The following is a 16952-nucleotide window of genomic DNA, read 5'->3' on the forward strand; positions in this document are numbered from 1 at the left end:
GCCCGAGGGAGCTGGACCTGGGTGGATCAATAGTGGGGACGGCCAGAGAAAGGACTGAAGGAGAGCTCAGGGTCACGCTCCGGACTTATTTGGGAGTTGGCTGGATCCAGAACCTGGTGGACGCAGCACGGCTCGGGAGGTCACTCGAAGCTGGAGTGACCAGAACATCAGCAGTGAGTAAACATCCTAAACTGCATAACCCGACTCTGTCTCTGATTGCCGTCTACACTGCATCACCACAACTCCCATCCTCTGCACCTGATCCTACTGAGGCTATACCCCTCCCGTTGGGGGTTATCCTATCAAGCTGCACCAACACCACCAGCCTCAGCGGACCCTGTTGCAGCGGCGGCCACAGTGACCGCAACACAACGGGTGGCGTAGTCGACAAATAAAGAACTTAATAACATCAGAGGACTGCCACACACTGAGCTTGACACCCTGGGCACGGACCGGGTCACAGCCACTCGGAAGACTACAACCCCCATCTGATCCGGCTCCGGATATTCCCACTAACGAATATGGCCCAGGGGGCGCGTCATGATACATCGCTAGAATCAGGGTCACTATCTCTAAATTATGCTGCATAGCAAAACCCTTATAAGGTAAATGACAGCTTCCCTTTAACACTAGACTTGTGCTGTGTTTAAAAAAATGGGCTAAGAATGGGACATGCATTAAAATATTTAAATACACAATACGCAAAGGGGTATTCTCATTTCCAAGATCCTATCTCAATGTGTCGTAGGTGTAATAATAATAATAATATTAGAAAATACCTCCAATTAGAAATGTAGTATAGTTCTTCTGATTTGCTATGTCATTTACTCCATGTGCAGGCATTGCAGTAGCTTAGGTAGCCATGGTTATGACCACTCATATAGTGACAATTACTTAGTTAGCTGTTAGTGGTCATAACCATGGCTACCTAAGCTACTGCAATGCCCTGCACATAGGGTAAATGACATAGCGAATCAGAAGAACTATTCTACATTTTTAATTGGAGGTGTTTTCTAATATTATTATTATTACACCTACTAAATATTGGGATAGGATCTTGGAGATGGGAAAACTCCTTTAAGTATTGTGTATTTAAATATTTTAATGCATGTCCGTTCTTAGCCCATTTTTTTAAACACAGCACAAGTCTAGTGGAGATGGGAAAACCCCTTTAAATGTTAAATCACCCACTGCACCAGTGAAGCCATTCAAGTGGGCCTTGGATTTTTATTGTCTGCTTTACTGAAGCAATTACATCACTTACATACATCTGATTGCTGTAGTAAATTACTAGTCACATCAGTTGTGCCATACATATGAGCAACACTGCAAAAGGCAGTGTCTGGTTGTGGCAGTCACATATTTGTACTGTACAGTATATGTGATCTTTTCAGCAACATAAACCAAGACTTGTGGCGGCACTGGAGTAGTAGGGTATTTCACATGTGAGCACTGGCTATTTTACCTTTTTAATACATGGCCTGTTCTTAGCACACTGTTTTTAGCCCAGGCAACCACTTTAAGTATTCAGTTTATGCCAGCTGATTTGAATGGAAAAGAATTAACTACTTAAGGTTTGTCCACTACTTTATACTTTGTTTGCATTATTTCTAAGACTTAATAATGGCAATTTTAGCCAACAAGCAATTCAGATCTCTTTCATTACATACAGTAGTTTGACAGATAAAAATATCTTTGAAATCCAGTCTAAATGCTCAGCAGCCATTTGGTATAGAGGAAGGCAATATAGAAGCCTTTGAGCTTTGTGGCCATAATTTTCTCACTGTTGGGAAACTCCTGACCCACTAGGGAAGTGGGATAAAATTATCTGCCTATACTTTAAGTGAAAACTGTTTTGTAATGTTTTTAATCTATGGATTGTTTCTGTCAGAAGTCATAAGATAAGACAAACTGTTTTCCTAATGAACTGATAATTTGCAACGAGGAGACATCAGGTCGATTATAATTTCTTCCTGAATTCTGTTATGACAGCAGAACTGATCTGGTTGCTGAAAAAAAGTGTACATAGTAATTAGTCTATGCCGTTCACTCAACAGCTCATTACTCATGTAGTAAAACCCTGTGTCATGTATCTGAAGCCCAGGGCAGCCAGAGCAAAGTCGTTTTTTCTGTGCCAAACTGTATATCAGCCAGCATTTATTTGACAGTTCGTTACAAGAAAACTTAGCTTTGTTGGAGCCACAATTCAGGTTTATGTGTCTCCTTGTGAAAAAAAACCCTGAAACCCGTAATCTGTACAGCTGCTCGAAACAGTTTGTATTGTGTCAACATTGTAATCGTATATCCCAAAGATTTGATTTAGAACATGTGCCAGGAAAAAGAGCTGAAAATATCATTGAATAGAAATGGCCCTGACCAAGAAAAAGCTTGATGCTGCAAGAGAAACAGATATTGTATGAACCATAGGGTCAGGGATATTGTCATGATGCAGCGTGCCAGCGTATTGTTGGTTGTACCATCGAGTTCTGTTTCTCACATTCATACCCAAATGGCACTGGAACCACTAACTTGACAATTAGTCTCTTGGTGTAACAATATGTTAGATGTAATACGTTATATAAGTGTTTCTCAACCTTTCTGGCCTTAGGGCACCTCTGCTAGAAAAAAAATAATTATCAGGCCATTGCAACCAATTTGTTTTTACAAATAACCAAAAACAACTAAAAACATGAATAAACAATGCCTACAAATGACTGTTAACATGAATATTTTACTTAAAATAGGAAGTAAAAAGATGCAATTCTGGGGATTGGTTTTTGAGACTCACTCTCAATTTTTCAATAGAAAACAGACTATTCCTTTGTGTCGAGATGGTAGGATAGTCTGAATTGAAAGCCAAAAATTAACATACTGTATCACCTGAACAGAGAATATACTGCCTCCCCCCGAATATGCAAATATACTGTGTCGTGAATATAAAAAAATGTACTGCCCCCCCCCGAATATACAATTAATATTTTGCGTCCTCTGACTAGAAAATATACTGACCCCCCCTGAATATGCAAATAATATAAGGTGTCCACTGAATAGAAAATTTACTGCTCCTCCCGAACATACAGTTAATATTCTGTGTCCCCTGACTAGAAAATATACTGCCCCCCAGAATGGGAAAATAATATACTGTGTCCCCTGATTATACAATTAATATACTGCGCCTCTTCTCCCCCGAATATGCAATTAATATACTGTCCCCCCTGAATATACTATTAATATACTGAGCCCCTGGATATGACATTAATATAAGGGGCCACCTAAATATACTATTAATATACTGTGCCCCTGGATATGACATTAATATAATGGGCCACCTGAATATGCTATTAATATACTGGGCCCACTGAATATGAAATTAATATATTGAGCCCCTCAATATGCAATTAATATACTAGGCCCTGAATATGAAATTAATATACTGGGCTACTGAATAGAAAATATACTGCCTCTGGTAGTTAGATAACTGGCTGTGGTAGGACAAAAGATTGATACGGGAGCATGCCTTCAGTTGGACACCAGTTGAAGAGCGAACAGAATAACAATTAGCAACTATATTTCTTGTTTTACCTATTTCTAGATTTGGCAGTCCTTTACTTGATGTGATTATTGTTTTATTTTATTTTTTCAGTGCATTAGAAAGCACCCTCAGAATGCCCTTGTTACGATACTGGCATAGTACTGCAGGAAAGCAGTGGCCGAATGGGAATGAGCAGGAACAGCAAGCAGTTATTAATGTACTTGGATATAACAAAGGAGTTGTAGGGAACAATCCGTAGATGAATGAGAACAATCTGGGAAAGAATGTTCAGGAGCTGGAGACTGGAACTAAGCTAACAGCTAGACACAATACTCAAGCAATGAGTGAGAAATCCATGTGGCTTTAAGTAGGCCCAAACAGGAAACAAAATGGATTCCAGGGTTCAGAATCTGCCATCTTAGTAAAGGGCAATTGCAGAACACAACAGCAGTCTCTAGTGGTAAGGAGTGGGATTGCAGCATAATTATTAAGGTGAACAGTAGCAGCCACTAGTGGTTAAACTGTAGAAAGACAACAGGAATTCTGACATTCCTGCTAATTAATACATATACATCCAAATAGTATGATTCATATACAAATACAGTTGAAACCAGAAGTTTACATACACTATATAAAAAGACACATAAGCATGTTTTTCTCAATATCTGACATGAAATCAGAGTAAACCTTTCCCGTTTTAGGTCAATTAGGATTACCATCATTTTTAATATTTGCCAAATGTCAGATTAATGAGAGTGATAATGTTTTAAGGCATTTTTATTACTTACTGCAAGGTCTAAAGTTTACATACACTAAGATTATTATGCCTTTAAACAATTCTGGACTGCCCATATGATGATGTCATGTGTTTGGAAGCTTCTGATTGTTTTTTTGTCAACATCTGAGTTAATTAGAGACATACCTGTGGATGTATTTTAATGCACACCTGAAACACACTGCTTCTTTGCGTAGCATCAAGGGAAAGTCTAAAGAAATCTGCCAAGATATTAGGAAAAGAATTGCGGACTTGCACAAGTCTGGATTATCCTTGAGTACAATTTCAAGAGACCTGAAGGTGCCACATTCATCTGTACAAACAATTATACGCAAGTACAAACAAGATGGGAATGTCTAGCCATCATACTGCTCAGGAAGGAGATGGGTTCTCTGTCCCAGAGATGAACATGCTTTGGTCCGACATGTACATATTAGCCCAAGGACAAAAGCAAAAGACCTTGTGAAGATGAAGGCGGAAGCTGATAAGATTGTGTCAATAACCACAGTGAAACGAGTTCTGTATCAATATGGGCTCAAAGGCCACTCTGCCAGGAAGAAGCCATTACTCCAAAAGAAACATTAAAAAGCCAGATTAATGTTTGCAAAAGCACACAGGAATAAAGACCTTAATTTTTGGAGACATGTCATGTGGTCGGATGAAACTAAAATTTAACTTTTTGGGAATAATGACCATTGTTACATTTGGAGGAAAAAGGGAGAAGCTTGGAAGCCTAAGAACACCATCCCAACTGTGAAACATGGGGGTGGCAGCATCATGTTGTGGGGTTATTTTGCTGCAGGAGGGACTGGTGCACTTCACAAAATAGATGGCATTATGAGAAAAAAAGATTATGTGCCAATACTAAAGCAACATTTCAAGACATCAGCCAGGAAGTTAACCCCTTTACCCCCGAGTGTGGTTTGCACGTTAATGACCAGGCCAATTTTTACAATTCTGACCACTGTCACTTTATGAAGTAATTACTCTGGAACGCTTCAACGGATCCCCCTGATTCTGAGATTGTTTTTTCGTGACATATTGTACTTCATGATTGTGGTAAAATTTCTTCGATATCACTTGCGTTTATTTGTGAAAAAAACGGAAATTTGGCGAAAATTTTGAACATTTTGCAATTTTCAAAATTTTAATTTTTATGCCCTTAAATCAGAGAGATATATCACACAAAATAGTTAATAAATAACATTTCCCACATGTTTACTCTACATCAGCACAATTTTGGAACCCCAATTTTTTTTTGTTAGGGAGCTATAAGGGTTAAAAGTTGACCAGCGATTTCTCATTTTTCCAACAAAATTTACAAAAACATTTTTTTAGGGACCACATCATATTTGAAGTCACTTTGAGAGGTCTTTATGACAGAAAATACCCAAAAGTGACACCATTATAAAAACTGCACCCCTCAAGGTGCTCAAAACCACATTCAAGAACTTTATTAACCCTTCAGGTGCTTCACAGGAATTTTTGGAATGTGGAAGAAAAAAATTAACATTTAACTTTTTTCACAAAAATGTTACTTTAGACCCAATTTTTTTTATTTTTGCAGGGGTAACAAGAAAAAATGGACCCCAAAATTTGTTGTGCAATTTCCCCTGGGCACGCAGATACCCCATATGTGGGGACAAAACACTGTTTGGGCGCACAGCAGGGCTCGGAAGGGAAGGAGCCCATTTGACTTTTTGATTGTAAAATTTGCTTGAATAATTAGCGGACGCCATGTTGCATTTGGAGAGCCCCTGTGTGCCAACATGGTGTCCGCTAACAATTTGAGCCGATTTTTCCATTCAATTTGTTAGCGGACACCATGTCGCGTTTGGAGAGCCCCTGTGTGCCTAAACATTGGAGCTCCCCCACAAGTGACCCCATTTTGGAAACTAGACCCCCCCAAGGCATCTATCTAGATGCATAGCGCGCACTTTGAACCCCCAGGTACTTCACAAATTAATCCATAAAAATGAAAAAGTATTTTTTTTTCCACTTTTTCATTTTTACGAATCAATTTGTGAAGCACCTGGGGGTTCCAAGTGCTCACTATGCACCTAGATAGGTGCCTTGGGTGGTCTAGTTTCCAAAATGGTGTCACTTGTGGGGGAGCTCCAATGTTTAGGCACACAGGAGCTCTCCAAACGCAACATGGTGTCCGCTAACAATTTGAGCCGATTTTCCATTCAATTTGTTAGCGGACAGCATGTCGCGTTTGGAGAGCCCCTCATGTGCCTAAACAGTGGAAACCCCCCACAAGTGACCCCATTTTGGAACCTAGACCCCTCAAGGATTTTATCAAGGGGTATAGTGAACATTTTGAACCCAGAGGTACGACACAGCATTTGATAACATTAGGTCATCATATTGAATAAGTTGTCATTAGTCTTGAGCGCAAGTGCTCGCTACTTGAGTTTGCATCGGGTACTCAGGTATGCACCATGTACTGCGTGTGCTCGAGTGACATGCTCGAGTCCCTGCCCTGCATGTTTCACGGTTATTAGATACCCCAAAAAAAACCATGCGGGGATCGCTCGTGCATGGCAGGCAATCCCCGCAAAGTTTTTTTGGCCGCGAAGCATATGGGGCGGAGACTCGAGCATGTCACTCAAATACCCACAATACTCAATGCATACCCAAGCACGCGATGCAAACTCAAGTAGTGAGCACTTGCGCTCAACACTAGTCGCCATATCGTCATCTTTTTTTCTTACTTTTGAAAAAAATCCCAACAACATCAAAACCCTAACCCCAACCCCAGCCCTAACCCTAGCCCAAACCTAACCCTAGCAAAACCCTAACCCGAGAGTTTATTTTTTACGCCGTTCCTCGTGCGGTATAAGTGATTAGACGACTTTATTCTTCGGGTCGGTGCGACTACAGCGATACCAGAATCATATGGGGTTTTTATGATTGACAGCTGTCACACACTAAAAGACGCATTTTTTGTAAAATCTAGTTTTTGCATCGTCATATTTTGAGAGCTATAATTTTTCCAGATTTTGGCAGACAGAGTCTTGTGACAGCTTGTTTTTTTGCGGGATGAGTTGACGTTTTTATTGGTGCCATTTTCAGGCGCGTGACATTTTTTGATCGCTTTCTATTCAGATTTTTGTGAGGCAGAATAAACAAAAACCAACAATTCAGGGTTTTTTTTTTTTGTTTTTTTTTATTCTGTTCCGTGTGTGGTAAAATTGATAAGGCAGCTTTATTCTTTGGGTCAGTACGTTTACAGCGGTACCACTTTTATATAGTTTTTCTATGTTTTGCACTTTTACATAATAAAAGCTATTTTACAGAAAAAAATATTTTTTAGCATCGCTTTATTCTGAGAGCTATAACTTTTTTATTTTTTGGCTGATGGAGCTGTATGGTGGCTTGTTTTTTGCAGGACGAGATGACGTTTTCAGCTGTACCATTTTTATTTATATTCGTCTTTTTGATCGCGTGTTATTCCATTTTTTGTTTGGCGGTATGGTGATAAAGCATTGTTTTTTGCTTTGTTTTTTTTTTATTTTTTTTTACTGTGTTCACTGAAGGGGTTAGTTTTATAGGTCAGGTCGTTCCGGACGCGGCGATACCAAATATGTGTACTTTTATTGTTTTTTTGTTTTTTTTCATAATAATATTTATTGATGGGTACATTATATTTTTATTTTTGGTGGATTATTTTTTTATTTGTTTTTTAATATTTTTACAATTATTATTTTTTTTTTTTCACTTTATGACAGTTTTTTACTTTTTTACTTTGTCCCACTATGGGACTTTCACTTTTTTTTCTCTGATCGCCTGCATGGCACAGGAATGGAGCACCATCCCTGTGCCATGCAGGCTGTCAGCGCTGGACAGGGAGAAGATGGTTTGGAAATGCACTGCGCATGTCCAAAAAATCTTTTTGCTGTCTGGTGACCCAGATGTTGTCATGACGACATCGGGTCGTCATGGCAACATCCAGGAAGCCGCGGCAGACAGCGCTGGAGGCCGGAAGAGGAGGTGAGTACACCGATCACCTCCCCTTAGCCACCGCAATGCTGCGATCGACTTCGATCGCAGCATTGCGGGGGTTAATGTCCCGGGAGCGGTGCGGGACCGCTCCCTGCACATAGTACCGGGTGTCAGCTGTGACAATCAGCTGACACCCGGCGGCGATCGCGCCCGCACAGCCTGTGTGCGGGCGAAATCGCCAGGGCGTATTAATACGTATCTGGTCCATAAGTCCCAGGGCACAGATACGTACTAATACGCCCTATGTCGTAAAGGGGTTAAAGCCTGGGCGGAAATGGGTCTTCCAAATGGACAATGACCCAAAGCATACTGCCAAAATGGTAACAAAGTGGCTTAAGGATAACAAAATCAATGTTTTGGAGTGGCCATCAAAGCCGTGATCTCAATCCTATTGAAAATTTATGGGCAAAGCTGAAAAGGCAGTTGCGAGCAAAGCGACTTACAAACCTGGATCAGTTACACCAGTTTTGTCAGGAGGAATGGGCCCAAATTCCGACTAACTAATGTGAGAATTTGGTGGAAGGATATCCCAAAGGTTTGACCGAAGTCATTCAGTTTAAGGGCAATGGTACCAAATACTAATGAAATGTATGTAAAGTTTTGACTTTGCAGTAAGTAATAAAAATGCCTTAAAACATTCTCTTCCTCTCATTATTCTAACATTTGGCAAATGTTAAAAATTATGGTAATCCTAATTGACCTAAAACAGGAGAGGTTTATTCTGATTTCATGTCAGATATTGAGAAAAACATGCATACAGTATGTGTCTTTTTATATAGAGTATGTTAACTTCTGGTTTCAACTGTACCTAATACTTACAATCAGTATCTAAATGTTAATGAAAGACATCAGACTCACAGCCCATTTAGAGAAATATACTATTGTATTTTAGGTTTTTAGGTTAAACGCCATATTACTCAAGCCCAAAGGATTTTTATCTCAAAGAATTCTGTTAACTGAAGCACAAAATATGAATAACATAATACAGTCAATAGTAGTAACATGAACTTTTTCTTAGCAGCACAGAGTAAAGCCAAATTGAAAGCTAAGTGAAAACCACACAACTGTTATTTAAAATTACATTTATATAATCAACTTAATTAGTTGTTTAGGAATTGAACTAAAATGTGAAGTTTCATTTTAAAACTTACTGTTAGTTCTGACAATGTGACTCCAATCAGCAGATATAACAAAACCCCATTTTATTATTGTTTTTATTAAAAACTTACTTCTGTAATTAAAACTTTCGACTTGCTCTTCAGTTCACAATAACTACATTGTAAATTTTAATTTTTCCACATTTTTCTTTCCTGAATATTTATGAAAAGGTTTTTCTCCATTTGTCCCAGAAGAGCAAGGTTTAATTCATCCTAACTGTTCATTGCTTTGCAAACGCTATATTTTCTTTTTACGTACATGAACTTTAGGCAAACGGCCAACTTCTACACTAGTATCTGAAATTAAATCTGTAATTGTTAGCAAAATTTGCTGTGACTGCTGTGTAAGACAATCACACATTGAAGTATAACATGTAATGCAAAAACTCATAACATTGTCTGCATGATTTGGTTCACTCGAAATGGGATTGAAAATGGCAGCCAGCCATTCAGTTATGCAAAAGCTTTTAGATTAATTTCCTCTAAGGCTTCTTTCAAATTCCAGGATTGATGAAGCTTGTTTTAGCCACATCTTCACTTGGGTTTAGGATCATATTTAATTTCTGATAACTTAAAGCACAAAGTAAAATATATATGGGAACTAGAACATTTGACAGATGAGCTGATCTGCCTGGGTAAATTATTGCCTGGGCTAAAAATACTGTATGTCTGAGGCTGTGTTCACACGTTGCATCTTTTTTTGCAGGCAAAACCTGCTCTCTTGGCAATTAAGAAGCTGCTTACAAAAAGCATGTTTTGCTGTGTTTTATGCTGCATTTTTCAGGATCCAAAAACTCAGCTTTGCTTCCACCACAGAAGCATGAACACAGGTCACCAATGGAACACATATGTGAAACCATAAAACCATTTTTGGAAAAAGGGCAATTTGATCAAATTATTTAGAGGAAAAAGATTTTTATGTCTGAAAAAATAGTGACTTTTTCATGAGTTCATGAAAAAAATACACAATTCCAAATGTAACAGCGGGGGGATGTGAATTGGACGGGAATAGTTTACCTAAGACATTGGCAGAACATAGAATTTGTAGGACACTGTTCACTTTCACATTTTGGTCAGCCCTTGAATTGATCAGGTATTGTCCAATTTCACACTTTGGTCAGCCAATGTTTACTTTACACATATCACTAATTTATCCCCTTAACGACTGCCGATACGCTTTAAAACGGCGGCCATTAAGGGGCCTTATTCCCTCCTTATTGCTGTTTTAAGATGGCAATTGGGAACCAGGCTGTAGTACCCCCAGAGTCGGAAAATCTCCGGGGTCTCAGCTACCGAGGGTAGCTGAGACCATGGAGAACATGATCAGGGCCAGATTTTCTGGTCCCCGATTACGTGATCGCCATTATTCAGTGAATAATGGTGACCTAAAAAAACAACAACTGTGCCCACTGTTACAATGATTTCTCTCCTGACATGATATACATGTCAGAGAGAGAAATGATGTCCCCTGAGCCACTCCAACACTTCTACCATCCCCTGGTCCCTCCTGCTCTATCTCCCTACCCTCTCTGTCATCTTCCTGTAAAAAAAAATGGTGGGCATATGCACAGTGCACCCACTGAGATCTGCCGACTGGTACTAGGCAACAGTAGGGAATTTTTCCTATTGATTCCTTTTGATCACTGTGATAGATCCTATCACGGTGATCAAAAGCAAAAAAATAATAAATCAAATCCCCCTTTGTCATCCCCTTAGATAAATATTATAAAATAAAAAAATCTATAATTTTTCCCATTTTTTGCCATTCGGGTTGGGTTAGTGTTGGGTTAGGATTGTGTTAGGGTTGAGGTTAGGGTTGTGTTAGCGTTAGGGTTGTGTTAGGGTTGGGGTTAGAGTTGTGTTAGGGTTAGGGTTGTGTTCGGGTAAGGATTGGGTTTAGGGTTTGTTAGGGTTGTGGTTATGAAGACGATATGACGACTAGTGTTGAGTGCAAGTGCTCGCTACTTGAGTTTGCATTGGATGCTTGGGTATGAACAAGCTCGAGTGACAAGCTCGAGTCCCCTCCCCACATTTTTGCGGCTATTATACAGCCAAAAAAAACACACGGGGATTGCCTGCCATACACGGGCAATCCCGGCATGTTTTTTCGGGTGTCTAAAAGCCGCAAAACATGCTGTCACGATACTAGTGGATACAACTGGACACCAGTAGCTAGGTCAAAGAGACTGTAGACACAAGGGTTAAACAAGCGATATTGTATTGATGATTTGAATGCAATACAGCATAGAAGTTCAGACGAGTCTTTAGCCAATCCAACAGACAATAGCGGCAGAGTTTACACTCGGCAATATAGCATGTAAAGTCACTGAGCAATGAGATCACCAAGATGTCCGGCACTGACAGACTCTCTTGCAGAGCAGAGGAACACAAGCTGGCGGGAGTTCTTACATAACCACAGGTGTAGTCAGGTCGGAGATTTCTGAAGTCGGGTGTTAGCAATCACTCGGTCACCAGGCGGGGATCCAGACCTGCAGGTCGGCAGAGGACTCCGCCGTTAGGAAAGGACCAACAGGGATCGTAAGTCCAGGCTTAAGACTGCAGAGGAACAAGGTCCACAACATAATACACAAGCAAGGAAACAGAACAGGTGCTGACTTTATATATAGCTTTGGCAGGAAGCAAGATGGCCGATGTGAAACATAAAGATCCATGTTAACCCTAGAACGCATGACCATAAAAATGGGTATTTTCAAAAAAGAGTTGTTATACCGATAATGCCTGTAGCATAAAAATAAATGAACAACTGGAAATGACAAACAACTATATTCCTGAGGAATACCTAGAGTTTCAAAATTCTAACTAAAGTAATCTTGCAGAAAATAGAAAACAATTAACAGGGCGGGCCTGCGAGGCCCCAGGTATGCGTTCTAGGGTTAACTAAGGGCAAAAGAAACAACAGATTCCAGGCCTAGATCCTGACATTACTCCCACCTCAAGAATGGCCTCAGGACAATCCCAGACCAGGCTTGCCAGGGTACCTTTGATGGAACGGCTCAATCAATCGGGATGCATTAATATTATCCACGGGTTCCCAGTAATTCTTCTCTGAAGAATAGTCTTGCCATTTAATCAAGTACTGCAATCGATTTCTGTAGATTCTCGAGTCCAGAATCCTCTCAACGATAAACTGTTCATTACCATCCACGAGAATGGGATCGGGAAGAGGAGATGAATTTCCTGGAAAAGGATTTGGTACTACAGCCTTAAGTAAGGAAGTATGAAAGACAGGATGTATCCTCATAGTTCTTGGGAGTTTTAAGCGACATGCAACAGCACCTACCAACCCACTGATCCTATAGGGACTGATGTACTTCTGTCCCAACTTAGGGGAAGGAATCTTCATCTTTAAATTTTTTGTAGACAACCAGACTAAATCTCGCACCTTGAACGTTGGTGTTGGTTTGCGAAATCTGTCAGCTGCCTTCTTGTACCTATCTTGTGCGGAAACCAAAGTCTCTTTCAGAAGTTCAAGGTTCTACTGAAGTGAAGAGATCCTGTCGGCAACTGCTGGTAACGATGTATCTACCGGTAATCTGGGAAGAATGCTAGGGTGATATCCCAAGTTAGCGTAAAATGGTGACTGCTTGGTGGAAGCACTCTGGGCATTATTATACGAAAATTCAGCCAATGGGAGTAGTCTTACCCAATCATCTTGTAAATGGCCAACGTAGCAGCGAAGGTATTGCTCCAATGTTTGATTGGTACGTTCTGTCTGCCCGTTGGACTGTGGGTGAAAAGCAGAAGATAAATTAACCTCAGTGCCTAATGCCGAACAAAAGCTTCGCCAGAACTTTGAAGTAAATTGAACTCCACAGTCAGAAACAACTTCATCCGGAACCCCGTGCAAACGAAAGATGTTCTGGATGATTAGGTCAGCAGTGTCCTTCGCAGAGGGTAAGCCGGAGCAAGGGATGAAATGGGCAGCCTTGGTCAGGCGATTGACCACCACCAAAATCGCACTCTTTCCTTCGGAAGTGGGCAGTTCCACAATAAAGTCCATGGAAATGGACCCCCACGGGCGAGACGGCACCGGCAAAGGCTGTAGCAGTCCTGTAGGGGAGGCACGTGGGATCTTGAATTTAGCACATACCTCACAAGATGAAACGTACTTCTGAACATCCTTCCGAAAACCTGGCTACCAGAAGAAGCGAGATAAGAATTCTTGAGTCTTCTGAATTCCTCTGTGCCCCGCAACCTTAGAGTCATAAACCAATCTCAACACTCTTAGCCTCACGGTCTCAGGAATGTAGAGGCGCCATTCCCGGGTCCAAACTCCATTCCTAAAAAGAAGGCTTACCTCATCAGACGGCTGAGACAGGAAAGAGTCCGAGTTGTAAGCCTCTTTGATGACCTGCAACAAATCTTGATTATGAGTGACTCCTACAAAATTGCGATCAGAAAGTATGGTCTTAGGTGGAGCATCTGGAACAGCATCAGTGGAGTACATCCGAGATAAAGCATCTGCTTTTCCATTGCGAGAACCTGGTCTATAAGAGATTGTAAAATTGAATTGGTTAAGGAAAAGACTCCAGCGGGCCTGTCGTGGGGTCAGACATCTTGCTGATCTGATAAACTCGAGGTTGCGATGATCCGTGAGGACAATGATCAGCTGTGAAGCTCCTTGGAGAAGATGTCTCCACTCCTTGAAGGCGGTGATGATAGCCAGTAATTCTTTATTTCCTACATCGTAGTTCTTTTCGGCTGGAGACAGTCGCTTGGAAAGGAAAGCACAAGGATGAAGTAAGTTCTTCTCACCTGTTCTTTGGGACAGTATAGCCCCGACGGCACAGTTTGAGGCATCTACTTCAATAATGAAGGCGAGTTCCGGATCAGGGGGGATCAGTACTTGTGCCGATGTGAACTTGATCTTGAGCCGAGAGAATGCTTCTTGGGCTTGAGGGGACCAATTAAACGCTGTCTTCTTCTGTGTCAGCCGGGTGATGGGCGAGATGATGTCAGAGAAGTTCTTGATAAAGCGTCTGTAAAAGTTGAACCTCCTTGACGTTCTTGGGGATCGGCCACTCCTGAATTGCCTTGATCTTACTGTTATCCATACTCAGACCCCGTGGAGAAATTACATATCCTAAGAACTGGACCTCAGTCTTGTGAAATTCACATTTCCCCAACTTGATGTATAGATGGTGTTCCCTCAAACGCTGCAGGACAGTCTTGACATGTTGCTGATGTTCCTCCATGGAGCTAGAAAAAATCAGAATGTCATCCAGATAGATTACGAGAAAAAGGTCACGAACAACCCCAAATATATCGTTTACTAGATGCTGGAAGGTCGCTGGGGCATTACAAAGTCCAAATGGCATGACCAGATACTCAAAGTGTCCATAGCGAGACCTAAATGCTGTCTTCCATTCGTCTCCAGGTCTTATACGGACTAGATTATATGCCCCGCGTAGGTCCAATTTTGAAAAGACCTTGGCCTGACGGACTCTCTCTCGAGAAGCTCCGGAATTAATGGCAGGGGGTAGCGGTTCTTGATGGTTACTTTGTTAATTTCCCGGTAGTCAACACAGGGTCTGAGGGATCCATCCTTCTTTTTAACGAAAAAAATGGGTGCGCCGGCTGGAGAGGATGAGGGGCGTATGAAACCTTTGGACAGATTCTCATCAATGTATTCTTTGAGGGTCTTGAGCTCAGCACCGGACAAAGGATAAATATTTCCAAAGGGAATGGCAGCAGCAGGTAGGAGCTCGATTGGACAATCATAAGGGCGACGTGGTGGCAACTTGTCTGCATTCTTTTTATCGCACACATCAGAAAATTCTTTATAAACTGCTGGTAACCTTAAATCCGAAGATGGGTCGCCTGAAGATGGTCCACTCAAATCCCCAGAAATTACCTCCCTAGCTGGGAAGCGCAATCTCTTGGTCTCCCAGTCAATAATGGGATTCTAAACCTGCAACCAGGGTAAACCCAAGATAATAGGGAAGTGTGGGGAGGAAATCAGAAGGAAGGGCAATTTCTCCTGATGGTCATCTCCCATGAGAATCTTCAGGGGCTCAGTCTGCAGGTCCACTGGCCCCGAGGCCAAAGGAGAGCCATCCACAGTCTCCATCAGAATAGAAGATGCTCTTTTCTGTGATCGGATTCCATATTCATTAGCAAAGGAGGTGTCCATGAAGTTACCGCTGGCCCCCGAATCTATCATGGCAGAACTGTTCACCCAATGTGAGTCAATCCAGATCTTGATAGGGAGATAGCAATGTGAGTCTTTTTTCTTACTGTAGAGGTCTGAAACTGCAGAAGACAAAATAACAGCATTGATAGGTAGCACCGTTTCGGATGTAACAGAGTTCATGTCTGAAAAGTCATAGTCCGGAACAGCTGCTACAATTCCGGGGGCCCTGGTTCGGAAACCACGGAGCGTAAGTCTGAGAAGTCGCGTTCTACATTATTACATGTGAGGAATGTGTAAGAAATAGACATTCCTCACATGTAGTAAAACTGTCAAACAGTTGCAAATCATGCACACGGGAGCGATTCAACCATATCACCGAGCAGCTATAAATACTCGGAGCTCAGCCCGAGCATACTCGCCGAAAGGGTTAACAGAACATACTGGCTCAACACTAATAATAAAATGTCCTGACTTTCCGCAGTAGAAAGATAAATTCTCCTTTAAACGAAATTTCTTCCGTTCGTCACTTGCTCGACTTCGTAGGGAATTTACCTGCATCAGTTTGGGTGCGGACTCCTGTGGACCTGGATCCAGAATCTCCTTGGGAAGGAAAGGTAGAAGCAATGTATTGCTGCGGTTCATCTCAGACCACTTCTCTAGTCTTCATTCAGAGATGCGAGCATCTAGGCGAATACAATGATTGATGAAGTCGCCTAGAGTGGTGGGGGCCTCCGCACGTGCAAGCTCATCCTTGATAGAACTGGACAACCCCTTCTTGAATATTGAGTACTTTGCTGCACTATTCCAGGGGGTATCCTGGGCCCATCTTCTAAAATCCATAGCATACTCAGTCACTGGGCGTTTACCTTGACGCAAGTTCAGCAGGGCCGTCTCCGCTGTAAGGCTACAGTTCGGATCGTCAAACATCTGCCCCATGGCGGTGATAAACATATTGAAGTCATTCAGACATGCATCCTGCGATTCTATCAAGGGGTTTGCCCAGGCAAGAGCCTTGTTAGTCAGCAACATGATGATAGTCAATACTTTGGATCGATCCAGGAAACTGTGTGGCATGTGCAGCAAAAAATAAACGACACTTGTTCAGAAATCCACGGTACTTATCTCGGTTGCCACTAAACCTGAATGGCGGTAGTTTGGGGATGGCAGGGACTGAAGTCTGGGGATGTGCTTCCAGGGCCGCAACCCGGGCACGCAATTCCTGAATGGTCTGACTAAGTACTTGCACATCATGATTTGTTTGACCCTCTAGGCCTTCTATTCTGCTCTTCCATGTCTACAGTGGCAGTGACATTATTAAGCTTCTTA

At 41.6% G+C, this 16952-nt stretch overlaps 1 protein-coding gene across 16 annotated transcripts in view; it reads right to left on the reverse strand.

Annotated features, from left to right (window-relative positions):
* LOC141257787 (uncharacterized) overlaps positions 1–16952 on the reverse strand; it is a 1010546-nt gene that overhangs the window by 436688 nt on the left and 556906 nt on the right. The window lies entirely within an intron of this gene.

Source organism: Phyllobates terribilis, unplaced genomic scaffold, assembly GCF_046119375.1.
Source record: "Phyllobates terribilis strain yellow unplaced genomic scaffold, ASM4611937v1 Scaffold_3__8_contigs__length_932513732, whole genome shotgun sequence".
NCBI lineage: Eukaryota > Metazoa > Chordata > Amphibia > Anura > Dendrobatidae > Phyllobates > Phyllobates terribilis.